At 43.7% G+C, this 20,779-nt stretch overlaps 1 protein-coding gene and 1 long non-coding RNA gene across 9 annotated transcripts in view; one reads left to right on the top strand and one right to left on the bottom strand.

Moving 5' to 3' along the window:
• HOPX (HOP homeobox) overlaps positions 1 to 11,800 on the bottom strand; it is a 33,993-nt gene extending 22,193 nt beyond the window's left edge. For 2 of the 4 annotated variants that reach the window (XM_073017346.1, XM_073017347.1), the window contains exons 1-2: positions 11,434 to 11,800; positions 2,346 to 2,462 (exon numbers count right to left, since the gene is read on the bottom strand). The gene's annotated coding sequence lies outside the window, so the exon portion shown is untranslated. The remainder of the gene's footprint in view (positions 1 to 2,345; positions 2,463 to 11,433) is intronic. The other 2 variants (XM_007998612.3, XM_007998610.3) reach the window with 2 other exon arrangements.
• LOC103235642 (uncharacterized) overlaps positions 1 to 20,779 on the top strand; it is a 39,901-nt gene that overhangs the window by 13,350 nt on the left and 5,772 nt on the right. For 2 of the 5 annotated variants that reach the window (XR_012093339.1, XR_497887.3), the window contains exons 2-4: positions 13,514 to 13,587; positions 13,903 to 13,961; positions 14,732 to 17,620. This is a non-coding gene — a long non-coding RNA (uncharacterized lncRNA). The remainder of the gene's footprint in view (positions 1 to 13,513; positions 13,588 to 13,902; positions 13,962 to 14,731; positions 17,621 to 20,779) is intronic. The other 3 variants (XR_012093340.1, XR_012093341.1, XR_012093338.1) reach the window with 3 other exon arrangements.

Here is a 20,779-nt window from a genome sequence, read left to right as displayed (position 1 = left end):
GTCTGGTAGACTGAGTTATGCTTGGGCCTCTGCCTGCTTTGGTTATTGTCAATATGGTTGTGCTAATGCTCAGTAAGTGTGAATATCCATTACATCTCCAACAGAGTCAGTCCTGTGATCAAATATAAACAGAGAAGCAAAAATGGTTTGTCCTAGAGATTTCTATGGGGCACAGCCAAGCACTCAGGGCTTTTCAAACCAGATAATAGAGAAGGGGTCTGATTTGTCAAACAAATTGAATTATCAAATCTCTTTGAAACTGTCTAATGTCCTAATAATCTATTTGCCTCTAATAAATGAGGCAAATAGATTTCTGATATGGGGAAAATGTCTCAACATTTTCTAAAAAGAACCTTTAAACCAGAAGAGAAATGTGTACTACTAAGCTTGGAAGCAAATAACAAAAGGATCAACTTTCTAAATAGTTTGTAGAGAGGAAAAATGGCTCAAATAAGTTTAAATGACAGCTAATAAATATTCCTTTTGTGTTTTGGAGTATGTTATTAATTTTTGATTGCCCATTTAATGTCTTATGTTTTGTTTATAATTAGATTAATTAGGTCAATATGCCGAAGGATAGAGAGATATATTTGTTGCATGGAGGACGAAGGGTGCTCAAGAACTTAAATGATGATATAAATCAGTTTGGTAGTTTTAAAAAATCTAATACAGGCCAGGCGTGGTGGGTCATGCCTGTAATCCCATTACTTTGGGAGGCTGAGGCGAGCAGATTACTTGAGATCAGGAGTTTGAGACCAGCTTGACTAACATGATGAAACTCCATCTCTACTAAAAATACAAAAATCAGCCAGGCATGGTGGTGGGCGCCTGTAATCTCAGCTACTTGGGAGGTTGAGGCAGGAGAATCACTTGAACCTGGGAGGCAGAGGCTACAGTGAGCCAAGATCGTGCCATTGAACCCCAGCCTGGGTGAAAAAAAAAAATCTAATACACATAAGCTACACATACAATGGAGAATCAAGTAAATAAAATTGTCATATTGCTCTGTAGACATCCAATCACTTTAAAACATTAAAATGTTCTTTCTAAAAATGTTCTCATTCCCAGTGCCTGACTCTGAAAAGAGTTGTTCATTTGTAATTCTGGGGATGTGACATCATGATTGGTTTTTTTGAAAATATATGCTGGGTTATACAGCATTTTTGCCTGAGCTCAAATTACATAGTAAGATACATTAGAGACCTGTGTGGTGTTGCACATGCGCCATGAGTATATTTTCAGGCTGCCCAATCACATGACTTTCCTTAGGCCATTAGACCGTCTACTGCAAGCAGACAGAACTTCCTCAGGTTAGTTGAGTATTTTGAAAAGTCCAGAAAAGAGTCTTTGACAGAATGGAATTATCTCTTTGCATAAATATATTTTAATAGATTATTATTTTTATGGTCCAACTACCATTCTTATTTTATGATTATAATTAGGTCATGGATAAAATGACCCACAGCTGGTGCCTTGCAGAGCTCCTAACTATGCCAAAGTCCAACCACCCATGCTGCTTGTTGCCATGCTACTCAGTGATATGGACCAGATATTTTCCCCAATTGAGTGGTTTTTATGAGCAGGTGTTCAGCTAATAGGACAAACAGAGGGTGTGCAGCTTTAGCCAGCTCATTAACATCACGAAATAATTGAAAAGGACAGATATACCAGAATGTCCAGCTCAGAGGATAGCTTTGAACCTACAAGAGGTCACTTTTCTGAGCATCAGCCATGATACTGCAGAAAGAGACTGAGTGAAGCTTCAGAAGACCCGGAGTCTCCTTCCAGCTCTATCACATAGTCTCCAGGTAACTCTGGACAACTCTCTTAGTTGCTTTAGACCTCCATTTCATCATCTACTACTGACGCTATTAACCTGCCCCACCTGTCACACAGTGTTATAGGATTCAATGAGATGGATTATGTTTATGAATGGCACTATAAATTATCAATGCTACATAAATACAAGGTACCATTATTAAGGTCTAATCCAGCTTTTCCAGTGACTCAGGATATAATTGGGCAACTAAATGACATCAGGTTTTGCAATCATTAAAATGGCAAAACGTTTTAGAAACTTCACTCAGCCTCATGACTAATAAGATTTCTTAGAACATGTCATTTGCTTTTTCTGGGTGATCAATAACCAATATCCAGAAATAAAATGCTTCTAGAATTGATAAAGCCAAGTTTAAGAAAATGACATTTGACTGGGCACAGTGGCTCATGCTTGTAATCCCAGCACTTTGGGAGGTTGAGGTGGGAGGATCACTTGAGGCCAGCAACATGGAGAAACCCCATCTCTACTAAAAACACAAAAATTAGCCAGCCATGGTGGCACACACCTGTAATCCCAGCTGCTCTGGATGCTGAGGGATGAGAATTGCTTGAACCTGAGAAGTAGAGGTTGCAGCCGAGATGGCCCACTGCACTCCAGCCTAGGTGACAGAGCAAAACTTTGTCTAAAAAAAAAAAAAAAAGAAAGAAAAGATGACATTGAATGCAATCCCCCACTGCTAAATTTGATTGGCTAAAAATAATAATAATAATAATTATTATTATTATTATTATTATTATTATTTGAGACGAAGTCTTGCTCTGTCACCCAGGCTGCAATTCAGTGGCACTGATCTTGGCTCACTGCAACCTCTGCCTCCCCTCCCAGGTTCAAGTGATTCTACTGCCTCAGCCTCCCGAGTAGCTGGGACAACAGGCGCCCACCACCATACCTTTTTGTATTTTTAGTAGAGACAAGTTTTTGCCATGTTGGCCAGGCTGATCTCGAACTCCTGAGCTCAGGTGGTCTGCCTGCCTCAGCCTCCCAAAGTGCTGGGATTACAGGTGTGAGCCACTGCACCCAGCCTGACTGGCTAAAAAAATTTTTTTAATAAAAAGAAGGAAAATTATATTGAGAAGGGGAGATCACTGAAGACTGTGCTCTCTTAGTTCTAGAAAATTATGTGTCACTCAATCTCTCATTAAAGTACAAGGGAACGTGGAGAAGCTTCTAAATGTCTGAAATACTAACTGGTTACATTATGTTTCCATTTCTCATGGACAGTTCAATATTCCATGCTGCGTAAAGAAAGCATAAGCCTTCTAGCCCACTCCTTTCCCTTCCTGTGTCCCATGAACCAGATCTAAAGGGTGGTAGAACATATGTATAAGAATATTCCTTACAGCATCATTTCAGAGACTTGAAGGCAAGAAAGATGTCCATTACTGGAGGAGTCAATAAGTAAAAGATACATATAATTAACAGACCATTGATAAGAATGCATTAGAAATATCATCAACAACACAGATACCTCTTAAAATTTTAGTGTTCAGTGAAAAGAAAGAGAGAAAAGAGGGAGAGTGGGAGAGCAGGAGAAATGGAATGAGATATAAAACCTAAGAGGGGGTCTTGTGTATGCCATGAATGAAGGACTATGTTAACTCATTACAGGCCTAAAGACAAACAAAAAAAAGGGGCTTTAAAAATTAAAAGATTGGTGGACTGCCTCATCTTTCCGAGTTTGCCTGTATAATTAATTCTTTCCACTGTGTTTTTTGTATAATGAGGGAATACCTCATGGCTTACTTAATGTCCTTTGTACTGCAGCCCCACCAACCCTTGGTCTTGGATTTTTTCCTCAAAAGCCAAGGTGAAGAGCTGGGTATTGACCTCCACGACCTCCTTCCATGCTTTTCAACACCATCATTCAGTGGCTTTATAGCCTTCTCTTGTCCAAGCTAAATAATATCATGTCTTTTTGTGTTCCTTATACATCTGATCTCTCTGCGTGTGTGTGTGTGTGTGTGTGTGTGTGTGTAGTCTTGCTCTGTCACCCAGGCTGGTGTGCAGTGCTGTGATCTTGGCTCCCTGCAGCCTTCACCTCCTGGGTTCAAGTGATTCTCCTGCCTCAGCCTCCTGAGTAGCTGTGATTACAGGCATGCACCACCAACATGCCCAGCTAATTTTGGGATTTTTAGTAGAGATGGGGTTTCACTATGTTGGCCAGGCTGGTCTTGAACTCCTGGCTTCAGGTGATCCGCCCACCTCATCCTCCTAAAGTGCTGGGATTACAGGCAAGAGCCACTGCACCCGGCCCTAATTTTACTATTGTTTAGTCAACTATTGTTTAACTCTTGAGTTAGTTCCAAGGACTCTCCTCCCTTTTCAACTATGGAACCCTGAGCCAGCTACAGTGTGTTAATGAAAGTAGGGGTAGCCTCCTGCTTTCTTCACTCCTGCTTCATAAATCCCAGTTCCAGCCATCTCCAAAGATGCTAGTCTATGTCCCAGGAAGAGGGTAAGGCATATATAATAAAGTGATAGATACTTCCAACATTAGTTATTGAATTAAATATTAGCCACTGAATTAAAGTTTTTTGTAAAACAGATTTCACTCCTGGCACCAGCAAACTGAAAATTTGGAAAGGGTTGATGAGGACATTAGGACTAAGGAAGATTATTTATGTACATTTCCTTAGGGAGAAGCCACACATGAAGAAAATGAAAATACCTCAACAACGACTAAGACTATCTAAGCAGATCTGTCATGACCTTAAGAATCCTAGGAAATTTTCCTCATGGTCCTAGATAGAATGACTAGATCTAACAGCCAAAATGACTGCCACTTGTTTCCTGCCCAGTATACACTAAGAGATTAGAACTGATCAATGTCTGCCTCAGGTTTTTGCTTCATTTCGTTCTGAACATACAAGGACAGAGTGGATCATTTGTGAAAGATCTCGCAGCGTTTTCATGTTTGGTCACATTTCATCAAAACTACCAGAAGCAAATTATAAGAAATTATGTGGATATGGGTAAAATTAACTTCTCTACTTTTTATTTATTAGTTTGTTTTAGAGATGGAGTCTTGCTCTGTTGCCCAAACTGGAGTACAGTGGCATCGTGATCATAGCTTATTACAGTCTTGAACTTCTGAGCTCAAGCAACCTTCCCGCCTCAGTCTCCCAAGTAGCTAAAACTACAAGTGTGTGCCACCACGTCTGGCTAACTAAAAAAAAAAAAAAAAAAAAAAAGATAGAGATCAGGCTCAAACAATCCTCCCACCTCTGCTTCCCAAAGGGCTGGGATTATAGGCACAAACCACCATGCCCAGGCAACTTCTCTACATTTAAAAGAGCTTCTATTACTACCTAAGTATGGCCAAATAAGAGGCTGAAGCAAAGATCAGAGTAGCCTGACCTTGTGATGAGCAATTCCTTGAATGCCCGACATTTATACTGAACTTCTTTTTGGTTTAGCCAACATAAATATACCAGTTCTCGGCCTGGGCGGGAGGTATACAATGCTTCCCGCAGGAACCCTGAGTCACAGCGAGAGTAAATGACTTGGCACAGAGGTCAGAATGAGGCCTGGGGCTGCCTGGATTCAAGAGCCAGCTCAGATACCAGCTCATCCTAAGATTCCAAGCAAGTCACTTTACGCTCTTGCAAAAAGTGGATTGTATGCACAGGTGACCATATAGTTTATTGCTCAGGCCAGGTATTGTTTAGAGTAAAAGGGGGTGCTATTAGTAATACTACTAGGACAACGAATCTTTCAGGCTCACAGCTGCTTTAAAATTCCATTACAGCTGAGAAAATGGGACCCAGGCTCCTGCTCACCAGACCTGTCGTCTGCTCCCCTGGCAGGAGATAGCTCAGCCTGGAGTCCTGGGGAAGACTGTTCAGCATACTGTAAAAGATATATGTAGGCACTTTCCCAGCAAATAAAAAGGACAGCCTAACCTGCACCTGCTTGGTTGCACTGTGTGTTCAAAATCAACAGCACTGGAAGGCCACAAACACATCAGGGCCCTTGCCCAGGAAGACAGCAGATGCACGCACCTCCTGCACCAGGAGACATGAGCCTTCCATTTGCAGCATCAGGCTTGCTGCCCCTCTATCAAACCTGTTCCCCACTGGCAGGCGATGCCCCAAGTGAGTGGGCGGGATGGCTATGGTCCAGGACAGAGCAGGGGCTGCTTCAGGATCCCCAGGTGTTGGTTTTTAAAAGGGTAGGTTACTGCTTTATAAACCACTCCAAGCCACAGGTTATCCTTCTACCAACAATTTCATCTTTCTATAGCACTGTCCACTGTCCCTAGTCACTTGATGTTTTAAAAGTCAAAGGAAGCCGGCCGGGTGTGGTGGCTTATGCCTGTTAATGCCAGCATTTTGGGAGGCCAAGGTGGAAGGATCATTTGAGCTTAGGAGTTCAAGACCAGCCTTGACAACATGGTGAAACCCTGTCTCTACCAAAACTACAAAAAATTAGCCATGCATGATGGTGTGTGTCTGTGGTCCCAGCTACTCTAGAGGCTGAGGTGGGAGGATTGCTTGAGCCTGGGAGGTGGAGGTTGCAGTGAGCCGAGATCGTGCCACTGCACTCCAGCCTGGGTGACAGTGAGACTCTGTCTTAACAGCAACAAAAAGTCTAAGGAAGCCATCAACAACATCCAGAAATTAAGCTGAGTTAGGTCATAACACAGCCCTTAAAAATGTCCAAGTGACCTCTTGTCACTGTGTAATGAGAGAATTTGGAAATGAAGGTGAAGGAGAAATATTCAAAGAAAAGTCATCCAAGGAAGGAAGAAATTCTATTGGTCATACAAACCTGTTTTATCAGTTTTGCAAGCTTGTCATTTATTTTTCTTTTCTTTAAATTTTGGAGAAGCTCTGAATAACAGGAAAAAGCATTTGGCTTCCAAATAGGGCCATTAAACTGGTGTTGCTGCTGCCCTGATTCCAACGGCCTAATCCTTTCCCCAGAGCTAGAGTGCCAGGGCTCCCAGGGGCTCAAGATGGAGCTTGCCTTCACCCTCTCCTCCCCACTGCTGCTGTCACAGTGTGTCCTCTGGCTGCAGGGCTGCTCTGGGCCCTGACTGCCTGCAGACTGCTACCCCAAAAGAGATGTTAATTATACACCCAGCCACGCCCCTCTTCAGAGGCAGGACTAGCCACATGTAGCTGCCACTTGTTTTCAAGAGCTGCGGCAATCTGGTTTTCGAACTGGGCAAAAGTGCCGGAATGGGCCCATGGCCACATGCACTGGAGGGGCCCTGCCCCAGCTGCAAAACTGCGTCCCCAAAGAATGAGGCTCCTGGCCACTAAAGCCACTAAGACTAGGCAAGCTACTCTGCTGGTGCCAGCCTTCTGCTCCCGAGAAAGAAGCAGGTAATATTTTAAAATCGCTATGAGCAGAATTTCTTGACATTTTATCTTCATTATAGTAACCTTAAGGTGGCTCTCCATTTTTCAGAAAGACACAGGAAATGCAGTTACTTCTGATGAGTTCGACTGCATTGACAAAGAATGGACTCATTCAGAAAAAACAATCTAACAGGGCCCACAACCTATAGATGGTTGCCTACTGGATAGGGTTTGAAAAATTATACTGAAAACCCACAGTCTTGGTATGTTTTTGCCCAGCAAGATGCTTGGAATTCTGACCAATAAGGAGGACATATTTTGCATAAAACTTTGATTCTCTTGATTGCTCCCTTTTAAAATTCAAATGGTAACTATATATAACATTTCAAGGAACTCCTAGATATGTTATCTTGCTGGAACCTACTTAATATACCAGGGAGCGACATAATTCATTAAACGGTTATTGTCTATTAACATCCTAATTTTAATTAGCTTTCCACAGATGAGGAAAACAAGCCCTGAGAGAATGAGACCTGGAAAGTGGCACATTTGGATTGAAGGGGAGGTGAGAACCCACTGGAAACACAACCAGGGTGGAGCCAGTGAGGCTCTGTGGTCCCACAGACACCTCTGAACTGACACCTGCACCCATACAGGTGCTGAGGGAGAGCTAAGGAGCCACAGACAGGAGGGACAGACGTCACAAAGACAAACTTCACCCACTCATGCTTTTACCTGGACCTGACCTGGAAGTCCTAATTAAAAGACCCCAGACTTCCAGATAGACTCATCCCAATGCTGGGAACTCACACATGCTATTTCTTGAAAGAACAATTTGGCTGTCCCCCAGAGCAGAGTGCCTGGTGTGTACACTGGGATTCCTTTCAATAATTAGAATCCTCTGCTTATGCCAGATATTAATCGGGAACAAAACGAAGCTTTAGTTTTGAAACATCCCTTCTCACTCATTAGCACAATCCTTTAATAATGCACCTTGGAGGCCCTGAGTAATTCTTCTAGTTTGCTGCCCCACAGCATGTCTGGGTTCTAAGGATTTGCTTGGAAGGTGCTGGATACCCTATCCTAGCTGGAGCTGGGAGTGTCCAGAAGCAGCCTCTTTCTTTATCTCTGAGCTTCTGTTGCTGTGTTCCCTTAGCCTCCCAGCCTCATCCTGCCCTTGGACTTGGTGGCCAGGTGGCACCCTCTCTTTGGCCCTTACTATCCTTATCTGTCAAGTGAATGGTTTTGATTTCACTGGTTTTCATGCCTAGCTGCACATTAGACTCACCTGGGGAACTTTGAAACCCAATGCCAGGGCTGCACACCCAGGTATTCTGATTTAATTGGTCCAGGGTGGGGCCAGTCACTGATTTTTTTTTTTTTTTTTTGGAGACGGAGTCTTGCTCTGTCATCCAGGCGGGAGTGCAGTGGCATGATCTCTGCTCACTACAACCTCCGCCTCCCAGGTTCAAGCGATTTTCCTGCCTCAGCCTCCCAAGAAGCTGGGGTTACAGGCACTCACCACAATGCCCAGGCTAATTTTTGTGTTTTAGTAAAGATGGGGTTTTACCATGTTGGTCAAGCTGGTCTCGAACTCCTGACCTCAGGTGATCCACCCGCCTCAGCCTCCCAAAGTGCTGGGGTTACAGGCATGAGCCACTGTGCCCTGCCCCAGTGACTGATTTTTTTTTGTTTTTAAGTTCTCCATGCCCCACAACCACTAGGTTAAATTATCTCCAGGGACCCTCCCAGTTCTAATAAAGTCTATGATCCTTACTCTCTGGTCTCTGTGCTTTATTGAATTTATCTTTTCTCCATAAATACTCATCTTTTATGTTCAGCATGTTACATAGGCTGATTTTTAGAAATGCTTTTATTCATTTAAAAATCATATCGTTGGTTAGGCACAGTGGCTCACACCTGTAATCCCAGCACTTTGGGAGGCCGAGACAGGCAGATTGCTTGAGCTCAGGAGTTTGGGACCAGCCTGGGCAACATGGCGAAACCCCATCTCTACAGCGGGGCATGGTGGCACAAGTCTGTGGTCCCAGCTACTCAAGAGGCTGAGGTGGGAGGATTGCTTGAGCCTGGGAGGCAGAGGCTGCAGTGAGCCGAGATTGTGTTATGTTACTGCACTCCAGTCTGGGTGACAGAGTGAGATCCTATCACAAAAAAAAAAAAATAATGTTGTTAAAGTATTGTTTGTTGGGGGTAATCAGCTATAATACTGAATGTTTAAAGTATACAATTTGATAAATCTTCCCATATAAGAAATGGTCACAGTCATAATAATGAACATATCCATCACCCTCAAAAGTTTCCTGTCTCCCTTGGGAATCCCCCCAAACATTTTTTCTCCTGCCCCTACCTTCCCAAGTAACCATGGATCTTTCTTCCTTCTTTCCTTCCTTCCTTCCTTCCTTCCTTCCTTCCTTCCTTCCTTCCTTCCTTCCTTCCTTCCTTCCTTCCTTCCTTTTCTTTCTTTCTTTTTTGACAGAGTCTTGCTCTGTCACCCAGGCTGGAGTGCAGTGGTGCAATCTCAGCTCACTGCAACCTCTGCCTCCCGGGTTCAAGCAATTGTCCTGTCTCAGCCTCCCGAGTAGCTGAGATTACGGGTGCCCATCACCACGCCTGGCTAATTATTGTATTTTGTATTTTTAGTAGAGATGGGGTTTCACCATGTTGGCCAGGCTGGTCTCAAACTCCTGACCTCAAGTGATCCGCTTGCTCGGCCTCCCAAAGTGCTGGGGTTACAGGCATGGGCCACCACGCCCAGCCACTTTCTTTTGCTGTAGATTAGTTTGCATTTTCTATCATTTTATACAAATGTAATCACTCAACACATCCTATTTTGTGCCTGGACATAACTTCTAATTATCTCCCTGGACTTTAGATTTCAAGCTCTTTGAAAACAAGATCACTTTTTCTTTTCTCTTCCTCTTGGCCCTCAACTTATCTTTGCTAAGATATAGCCCTTAATTATTATTTGCTTGATTGACATAAGACCTCCATGAACTTAAAACCAAGTTTCAGTTTGGTGGCCAAGAAGTGCCTGCCACGTTGAAGGTTTTTAATTCACCACCACTTCTGGAGAGGTTCCTCAGTTGGCAGCTTCAGCCCAGTAAATAAATAAATAAATAAATAAATAAGCACATGAGCTTAATTTAGGGTCCGTGGACTTGCAGGAGTCCAGAAAGTGAGAGTCAAGGTGTGGGTTGGGGAGAGGGGTGGAGGAGCAGGCTCAGGATGCGGGGAATGAATACCTGAGAAAGGTCCTTGGCTTTCACCAGATTCTTGACACAAAGGGATAGACTATGGAATTAATGCCCTGCTCTATTCCTTATAATTTCCTATCTGCTTTTTATGAATCTGATGTCTAATTATAAATCCTTTACTATCTGCTCCTCCCTTCTCCCTTCCCACCTCCCCAGCACCTTTGTTTTGTTCTCTGCCTGCCCTGGTTATACTTAACCCTACTTAACTAAACACACTACAGGGCCCTGTCCAGTGGCAGTGCCACTTCATGGGAACTGTTTGCATTCCTCTTCTCTTTAAGAGCTTCTCATCTGAACTATGTGACAGATTGTACCTTTTTATTCAATGATTCTTATTCCACTTTACTTAACAGTTTACCCTGAATACTTGGATGCCACTCACATATCACAAATCTATATTTTCTCTAGACCCCAGAGCCTGGGCTTCCTTTTCATCTCACAAAAAAAATAAAAATAAAAAATAAAAAAAATCAATGCTTTTGTTGTTATAAATAAGTATTATGAGAACCAGAAGTAACAATAAACTGAAAATTCAAAATCAAGCCACTTCTCCATCCAGAGACACCTCCCTCACTTCCCCTTGTCAAACAGAAAACATATTTTAAAATGATACTATGTCTGATTTTTGATAAAAGTCTGGGATGTAGAATAACAATAATCTGCTCCTAAATGAGAAAATCATAGGCATCTGACAAGTGCTGGTTTCAAAGTTATCTTTCCAAAATAGAAGCGAGCAAGAAAAACATCTCACCTGCTGGCCAAAAGACCAACACCAACTCCCCTTCCTCCAAATTCCCCTTGACCCCGTGCAGTTTTGTTTGTAAGGGACTGATGTCTTACACTCAGCAGCATTTCTGGCTTCTGCTCGGGGGTAAGTTTTTCATTCCTATTCTCCCTTTCACCTCTACCGTTTTCCAACAGAAGAGCAAATACGGTAACGATAGCATTTTGGTCTAGTTCCTACACAAACTCATTCCTCTGCATAAAAGGCAGACCTTTGAAAGGTACTTACGTGGAAGAGGCAAAGGCAAGCCCTGGGTTTGGAAGCAGTGTTTGCTGATGCCAGCCTGCTTAAATAGCTGGGCTGGCTGACGCAGGCTGCTGATAGCACGTTTATTTATGCCTGTGAGCGCACACTCCAGCAAGGACCTGAAAAACCTGCAGCGTGGGCAGGAGGAAAACCACTGAAAGTATGCTGAAGTTACGTCTCTCCTGGTTATTCAGGTTTGATGTTCAGGCTGGGACTTCTGAGAGCTTCATGGAACTTTCTCATCACTATCTTCTCGTCCCTGACCTTTCTCCTAGCCAAGCAAGCTTCTTCACCAAGATCGGACAAGAGAGATGTGGCTGAGAGAAGACTGGGAAGAGAAAAGAGACCCTGAGTCTTTTCACCCACTTCCTTACTTTGAGCGGGTTTCCAGTTGGATGTTACCTCATTTCAAAGCGTAGATCTGGTGCGGTTGATTTCACAGCTCTGTGGGCTGGATGCCAGGCTAAGAGCCTGGACAATTGCCCAATTAATGAAAGGTTGTTTTCTTTTGGGCACAGAATGTACAAATAAACAACAGTTAAAAGGGAGAGATTCGGGACTAGGATGATACAATTTTAGGTCTCCCTCAAAAACTATTCTCATTTATTTCCCCTGCATCTGTACTTTCCTCTTACCATCCCCTCCCCTTCGTTAATGAAATTCCTGTCTAAGAGGTGAAAGATTCCCCATGGGCTTGCAAATAAAAAGCCAGTGTGTGAGCAGTCTGTGGGAAGATGCATGCAGAGTGTGATGGAGAGTTCAGGGGCTCGTGTGACAATCCGTGCAAATGTTTCTAAAGGCGAGGGTATGTGTGTGGGTATGAGGACCCGGCCGTTGGATGTTTATGTATTTTATTAGCTAGATACGGGAGCTAATACTCAATTGCAGTGCACTAAACACATTATTAGGTGGGTATGGTTTTGAGGGAATGAGGGAAGGGAGACAAGGTCTGGTGAGATCATCTGTGGGTGTATCTGTGTGTATTTGCTGGTTCATAGCACAAACCAGTAAGTGCCATCCGGAGAGCCACACCCTGTATTTTTCACTTCACGGGAGAAAGAGAAAGCCCACTGGAGTCTCTTGGGAACAGTAGCCATAAGTGAAAGAAGAGCAGCGCTCATTCAGAATCTCTCTCTCTCTCGGAAAAGCGGGTGACGGGAAACATGTGTGGGAAAGAGTAGAGACAGGGGGTCCAGGTTAACCCAACCTTGGTTACCAGAGGAATTCTTTTGTCTCCTGCCTAATTCATTGCCTAAATTCTGACCTTTCTGTGGCCAAATCTGGATTCTTGCTGCCACAATTTTTTGAATGGGCAGGGTCTATGTCTTGTTTATCATTTGATATCCACAGCATTATTATTGTTATTATTATTGTTGTTGTTGTTGTTGCACAAATTATTATTATGACAGCACAAATTATGATGATGATGACAATGGTCATGATCCATAATCTAGTAAGACTGATTGTGTGTCAGGCTCCATGTAAGGCACTATACAGAGAGTTTGTTTGCTTATTTAATGTGTAATCCTCACAACAACCCTATGAGGTTTTTTTTGTTTTTTGTTTTTCACCCAGGCTGGAGTGCAGTGACACGGTCTTGACTCACTGCAGCCTTGACCTCCCGGACTGAGGTGATTCTCCCACCTCAGCCTCCCGAGTAGCTGGGACCACAGGCACACACCACCACACGTGGCTAATTTTTTGTATTTTTTGTAAAGATAGTGTTACCCCATATTGCCCAGGCTGATCTCAAACTCCTGGGCTCAAGAGATCCTCCTGCCTCAGCCTCCCAAAGTGCTGGGATTACAGCCTTGAGCCACCACGCCTGGCTGAGTTAGTTTTTTATTATCGTTATTTTACAGATGAGGAAACAGATAGTCAGAAAAACTAAATAACTTTCCCAAGGTCACAGTGAACGGTGGAGGTGGAATTTGAATCCAGTTCTATCTGATTCCAAAGTCAGGGTTTCACTCAGGACTGGCTTGAACCAATACTTAGAAAGTTGCCTAAGAGTGTTTTCACCTATCTTTAATTGTGTTTTTGTTTATCATCTGTCTTCCAGAATGTGATTTCCATGACAACAATGACCTTTCTGCATTGTCTATTCCTGTGATCCAGCACAGTGCCTGGCTCTTGGTAGGTGCTCAATAAATATGTGCCATTTGTTCAGTTTCTAAATTCCTGTGGAGGCAGTACAGCCCAACAGATAGAGGTCCTGGCATCAACAGAGTCTCATCCTGGTTCAGATGAGACATTTCTTTTTCTCTTGCATAATGTGTCAGCTTCAAGCTATTTCTCTTTATCCAGTGTATCATGGAGATTAAACCAAAAGTGGTTGAAACCATGAAGCAGTTTTTACATCACTTAACTCTGCAGGTGTATGGTTCCAGTTGTTTGGGGGTGCAGTGATGAAACCAAGACCTCTAGCTTTTTCTGTCTTTCATTTTGTAGCTCTCAGTGTGACAGCGTTGTCTCTCCTCAGGGTGGTAAGATGGCTGCTTACCATGGTGGTAAGTAGCTCCTTTCATCATATCTTTAAACAAAATATCCAAAGATGGGTAAAAAGTGGCCCAGGATTTCTTTCTCCTAAGTGTCTTTCTTCGTTAGAGAGGAAAATACTTTCAGAAGTCACTAGGAGTCTTTCACTTATGTCTCCTTGCTGAGCACTGGGTTATGTTAGCCAACACATTGGCTAAATCCATCATGTGCAAAGAGGAAAGGGATCAGGCTGATCATGGCTCCTCTCTTGGGCCTAAGGGAAGAATCCACCTTCTCTAGACAAATTGCTCTGATAATCTGAACAAAATGAAGATTCATTTATTAGTGAAGAAGCAGAAAAGTGCTACCCACAGTTTTGCCAATCTAAGAGATCCTTTAAAATACAATAACCTGAACTGCTTTCATGCTTGGGCACCAGTCCAGCCATGGCAATTGGGTTTTACTATATCAGTTCTCTCTTTCTATGCTTTTTTTTTTTTTTTTCTTCCCCAGTGAGATAAGGTTGCTTTGGCTCTAGGTAAAATTATGAGTATTTCAACAGCCTGCAAATAAGGGAGGTAGCTGGCCACTAATTTTTTTCCTGCAGGTTTAGATCCTAGGTCTTTATATCACCACTGATTTCCAGGGACTAAGACACAATCTGTCAGCCTCTTGTCTTCTCCTGTGCCAGATGGGATTGGATGATGCTGTTGACTTCTTAGAGAAGTTGGGTCCAATACCACAACTAATTATAAAAACATGACTCATTTTCCTGCTCCTCCTGTTGTCTATTATATTTCAGTGGAATTCCAGAATCCCACATGTTTGCCTCTGCCTCTGCCTGAGAGCTCCAGCTACTGCCTGGGTTATGTAAACTAAAGACATATGGCTGAGATGGTAATTCTCACATAGTTCTTTTTCTCCTGGTGAGTAACAAACTTCAAATTACCACCCACAGTAAGTGTTATTTTTCTTCTATTTGCTGTTCTAAACCTTTTCCTTGCCACAGGTTTTGGGAACTCTTTTCTTCATTGTCTCAAAGCAAGAGAATTAGGAGGAAGAATGGGGTCATGAGATGTTCCTTCACAAGACAGGAACAATGCCTGGGGGAGGAAAGTGGCTCAGTAAGTGTTTACTGTGACTGGACAAATGGTGGAAAGGAAAGAGTGTGGGCTTCTCAATCCTGCAGACTTGCATGAAGTCCCACTACTTCTGCTTACCACCAATTTGATCAAGGGTAACTTATATAACTTCTCTCTGTTTCCTCATCTGTAATATGGGACCGATGAGAATTATCTCACAAGTTCATTGTCAGGACTAGAGATAAGACATGTAAAGCACTTAGCATAATACCCAGAACATAGTAGGTGCTCCACAAATGGGTAGCTACTGCTAATAGTTACAAGAAGAAGCTGGATTTTCCTATCCTTGGTCATCTTTGTGGAACCCATGCAAAATAGTTAAATCCAAAACCTCCAGGTGCCACAACAAACAGGGCATTGGTAGAGCCACATATAATGCAGGGATGTCTGGATAGCGGGGCAGCTATTCTCTTCCTACCAAAAGCTAGAGGTTGTTGAAGTACAGGAAGTTGATTTATGGATAGGGAGTACGTGGGCCTGAGAAATGATGCAAAGAGAGAAAAGCCATTCCTTGGGGAACATAAAACTACCACGGACATTTCAGTCAATTCACAGTGAAGACTCTAAGCCTCCCAAGGGCCCAAATCTGACCCGTACAGAAACAAATGAGGAAGAGGGGGTAGCCAGAGGATAGAGGTGAGCTTGCTGAGAATTCTGCCCCCAAGTTTGGAACTTGCAAACAGAGAGGCCAAGAATTCTGCAGATGCTGTGGCAGTTTGAACCCCTGGAGAGCCCTTCCTGGCCCAGCCTAGCTGGGACGTAGAACACTGTAGGAAGCAGAAGAGGATCAGCCGATGGCAGAGAACCTGGACAAAGAAAAGGATGCCAACCAACTGAGGATAGAGACGTTTCCCTTGGCTCCTCCTGGCAAAGGATTTTTCAGGTTTCCTGGTGAGGAGGGAGTGGAAGTTATGACATAATCACACTCTATATTCTTTGTAGTTTGTTGTAGGCATGGTAATGATTAAGTCATCCTTTCGGTGAACTGTATATACTAGATTCTTTTCTTGAGACGGAGTCTCACTCTATCACCCAGGCTGGAGTGCAGTGGTGCGGTCTGGGCTCACTGCAACCTCCACCACCATATCCAGCTAAAATAGTTATGTAGTTATGTGTGTATGTATATGTGTGTGTGTGTGTGTATGTGTGTGTGTGTGTGTATTTTTATATATATATGTGTGTGTATGTATGTATGTGTGTGTATATATATATAGTATTTTTAATGGGAACAAAGTTTCACTGTGTTGGTCATGCTGGCCTTGAACCCCTGGCCTCAAGTGATCCACCCCCTTGGCCTCCCAAAGTGCTGGGATTACAGGTATGAGCCACCGCACCTGGCCTACTGCATATACTAGATTCTAAGTGTGGATTCTACCATCTTTCTAATTCATTTGTGGTCCTATGGAGTGTTAGTGAGTTGATGGCCGGGAGTTAAATGTTGCGTCCCATCAACAACACCTGTGCCTGGGTAGGGTTGTCGCATCTGGTGTGGCCCCTATTGTGTTTGTTCTTCTACTTGAAAAACAGTTTCTTCTCATTCCATTTAGATTCACCCAGGGTTTAATGAATGAGGAGGCCACAAGTATTATTTTCCTTCCTGATCCCCTTCCTGTGATTGGCTAGAGAAGGTGATGGCCCTTGGCAATGGTTGGGAGGGGAGGGGCGGCCGGCGGGCATCACTCATCTGTGGAAGGAGTTGGGGAGGAGGCCTTTCTTCACTCATGAATGAATGCTTCCCTTTACTGCTGTCAGTCGGGGCTGCCTGAGAAGCAGTGTGGCGACATTCTCAGAAGGGATAGGGGTGGTGCCTCACCAGTCATGGTGGCCTCATCCATGACTGATGGAAAGATGTTGCAGGCTGGGGCCACCTGTCCTGATTGTAATCCCCTAACACATAGGGTGAGGACAGAGTCCCCACACCCTGAAATTTCAGGGATGGGCCCTGTGCTAGTAGAAAGCAGGGGGTGGGGATCTGGGGACAAGAAAAGCAAAATCATTTGGTTAAAAAGCTTGCTTAACTGGGCACCAAACCCAGGCACTCTGGTTTCACAGTCCATGGTCTAATCACTGCACTGCACGGCCTTTGCAGCTACTTCTGACAGTGTCACAGGAGCCTCAGGTAGGAGGGAAGAGCAGTTACCACCTCCTCTGCACGGGGTGCCCCAATCCCAAGTTTTGTCTATTTAAGACATTGACTTCTGTGAGTGATTTTACTTGGATACAGAGAGGAGAAGAAAAGAAGGACTGAGCTAACAAAAATATAGTTTGAAGACAAAATGAAAGAAAACAAAAAATTGTGTGCCTGACATGACACAGTGGAGAAAGAAAGGGCTGAAAGTTATTTGGGATAACATCATGGAGTAACTGAAGGAAAAGAAAGAGTTTTGATTCAAATCTACAGACTCTTTTCTTCCTCCCTCCTCTGCCCCAGAGCACCAAGGAAGACTCACAAGGCTCATGGATGACCTAGAAAAATCTCACCTGTCCTCTCCATGTCTCAGCTCCTCATCTGCATAAGGAAAAAAGTTGAGCCAGTTGATGAACCAGAGGTGATGTCTCTGATATCCATTCAGTTTTAATCTCTTGTCCTTCAAGGGGAGAGGGTCAGGGGCAGGTGAATGTGGAGGAGGGCCTCAGAGCAGCCACACAAGCAGGACAGCTGCTCCCATTCAGGGCTGAGAAAGCCTAATGCACGGGTGCAGCTTTCCCAACTGTTTGTTCCAACATTAAAACACTACTTCCACCCCCATGCCTCCCTCCCAGTTCTCTCCCCGACCACCTGGCCTTCTCCAGACCTTTTAGCACCCAGAAACTAGAGGACAATACCTGGCACAATGTGGTGCAGGGAAGTGGGCAACCAGGATCTGCTCCAGCCACAACCCTCTCAACAGTGTATTTGCTCAGTGCCTGCCTTTTCACTGCAGACCAGGGGGACATCCTGAAAGAGAAAACTAGAGTGGGCTAGTAAAGAAGGAAGGAAGGAAGGAAAGAAGGAAGGAAGGAAGGAAGGAAGGAAGGAAGGAAGGAAGGAAGGAAGGAAGGAAGGAAGGAAGGAAAGAAGGAAGGAAGGAAGGAAAGAAGGAAGGAAGGAAGGAAGGAAGGAAGGAAGGAAAGAAGGAAGGAAGGAAGGAAAGAAGGAAGGAAGGAAGGAAGGAAAGAAGGAAGGAAGGAAGGAAAGAAGGAAGGAAAGAAGAAAGGAATGAAGGAAGGAACGAAGGAAGGAAGGGAGGGAAGGAGGGAGGGAGGGAGGGAAGGAGGGAGGAGAGGAAAGAAGGAAGGAAGAAAGGAAGGAAGAGGGAGGGAGGGAGGAAGAGGGAGGGAAGAAGGGAGAGAGGGAGGGAAGGAAGGAGGGAGAGAGGGAGGGAGGAAAGGAGCGAGAGAAGGAACTATAAATCATCCTTGAAAAACGTCTAAAGGTTTTGATTTCTGCTTTTGGCAAAAATATGCTGTGGTCAGCTTTTGTTAAGTGATTCAGTGAAATTCTTCTTTATGTATTTCAGGAAAACCCTGTCTCGTTCATGGCCATCTCTGAGGTTTCTGCAACTAGGCAAGCCCTGGCAATTCTGTGGGTGATAATTTAGGGTCCCTTGTAGAATGTCTTCTGATGTGGCACATTATATAAATGGTGGTGCACACTCTTGCATCTGGCTTTCACCTCTCTAGAGAGTCAGCTCTCAAACTAATCTTTCTAGTGGGCTCTGAATAACCTGCAAGAGGGTCCTGGGTTGATCCTGTGAGGCTGACACCCCTGACTTTGTTCTCTAAAGGAGGGAAATGGACTCTTCATGGTGCAGCCATTTAATGCCCCCATCTGTGCTAGAGCCAAATCTCAGACTGAAGACAACTTAGTATGGTGTCGGGGTTCAGAAAAAAGGCTTTGGGGACAAGCTGGACCTTATTCAAACCTAGGGTGATCAACTTTCTTAGTTTTGCCATAATTGTCCTGTTTTTAGCACTGCAAGTCCTAAATCCCAGAAAATCCCTAAGTCCTGGGCAAACCCGGAAGCTTGGTCACCCTATTCTAGCTCTTTCAGCCTTAGCCAGTCATTTTCCTTCTTTGAGCCTTAGTTTCCTCATATGTGAAATGAGGGGAATGATAACAACATCAAATGGTATGCATTTGAAGGTTAATATGCATTCAAAGATTGTTCACCAAGAAAGTTAGAAGTTTACATGACAAAATGGTCTTTCTGTTTCTGTTCTGAGAAGGAGTAGATGTCTCCTCTCCCCAGTGTGTTTTGACTGTTTCAAGTGGAGGTGTGAGGACAGCACTTGAGGATTCTGGAATACTCTTCAGGAAGCCTTGCAGGCCCTGGCAAATGCAGAGCACAAATTAAGGGTTCTCCCAGCTCTATGATTATGTGGTTAAGTGTAAATGGCAGAAGCAGCTACCTGCTTGCAGAAGTCACTTTTAGCAGCTACCACTTGCAAGTCACAAATAAGAGATTATGAAATCTTTTCTTTTAGGCTTCTTTATTGCCCCTTGGCTATTGTCTGCAGAGATTCTTAACTAATAGCCATGTTCAGAATGACTGTTTTCCAGAAACCACTGTTTCATGGCTGAAAAATGAAAAGAAGTCAATGTTTTCTAAGGACTCCATTGCAAGGCAGTTGCAGGACAAGAGTGGATTTCACAGGCCTCTTAATTCCTGGCAGTAATGGCTGAGGGCTGTCTTGGAGACCAGAAGTGGCAGGCAAGAACTCCCTTAACAAAAGAGAGGCAGGGGGATTATTTATTCAAATGCCCTGATAGAAGAAAGCCTAATCAAAGACACCATAGAAAACAAGCCGCAGGCAGATAGGGAATATTTGGAACATGAGAGTGTCAAAAGGATCCAGGCTTTTGCTAAAGGAAAGGAAATGACTAGGGGAAATGGCCTTTTTATGATTGAGCGGAGCTATGTCAGAGCTATGCGCCAAGGGTTGGGGATTATTCAAAGTGCAAACACCTTTATTATCCTGGTCCTCCCACCCCCATCACGAATGAAGTAAGAATCATTAGAATCAGTGCCAGATTCTGACTGAAAATAGAGGTCTTCAGAAGTTGGCAAATTCAACATGCAAGACTGGCACAAGTGATAATGAACTTGTTCTTGGCCACAGCAGTTGATGACACAATTTTGCATAATTAGAACACCTTTGGAAGTAGGGAGTAAAAAAGGACCCTCCAATCTGGAATTGACTGATTTACATAAACATTAGTGTGATTAGTGGTTTCAACTCTTAAGGTACTTCCTTGTCATTTACATTCTAATTGATGATAGGGTAGAATGCCAAGGGGAGCAACACTGATGGTGTTTAGTGCCATACAAAATGGCCCACGAGGCTGTGGGGAAGTCTGCAAAGTAGGTGTTTCTAGGTTACCAAAGTCATCTTCTTTTCTTGTGCTTTCCACCCTTTCCTAGAGAAAATTAAATTCTAGAACAGCTAATTTAAAAGTCAAGAAATTTCATTATCAGAATAATGCATGAAAGCGTATCCGCTATCTCTTGCTGAGTAATAAATCACCCAAAAACATAGTGCCTTAACAACAGTCGTTTTTAACCTCTCCCAGTTTCTGTGGGTCCGGCATTCATAGAGGGCTCAGTGGGGAGATTCTGGTTTGGAGTCCCCCAAGTGGTTGTCAGAAGAAAGGGTGGAGCCAGAACAGCAGAGGGGCTGAAGAATCTGCAGTCTTGCTAGGCACCTCTATCTTCACAGATGGTCTC

This window comes from Chlorocebus sabaeus, chromosome 7, assembly GCF_047675955.1.
Source record: "Chlorocebus sabaeus isolate Y175 chromosome 7, mChlSab1.0.hap1, whole genome shotgun sequence".
NCBI classification, from domain to species: Eukaryota; Metazoa; Chordata; class Mammalia; order Primates; family Cercopithecidae; genus Chlorocebus; species Chlorocebus sabaeus.
Note: the sequence above shows the minus strand (reverse complement) of the source record. Positions and strands in the feature narration are given on the sequence as shown.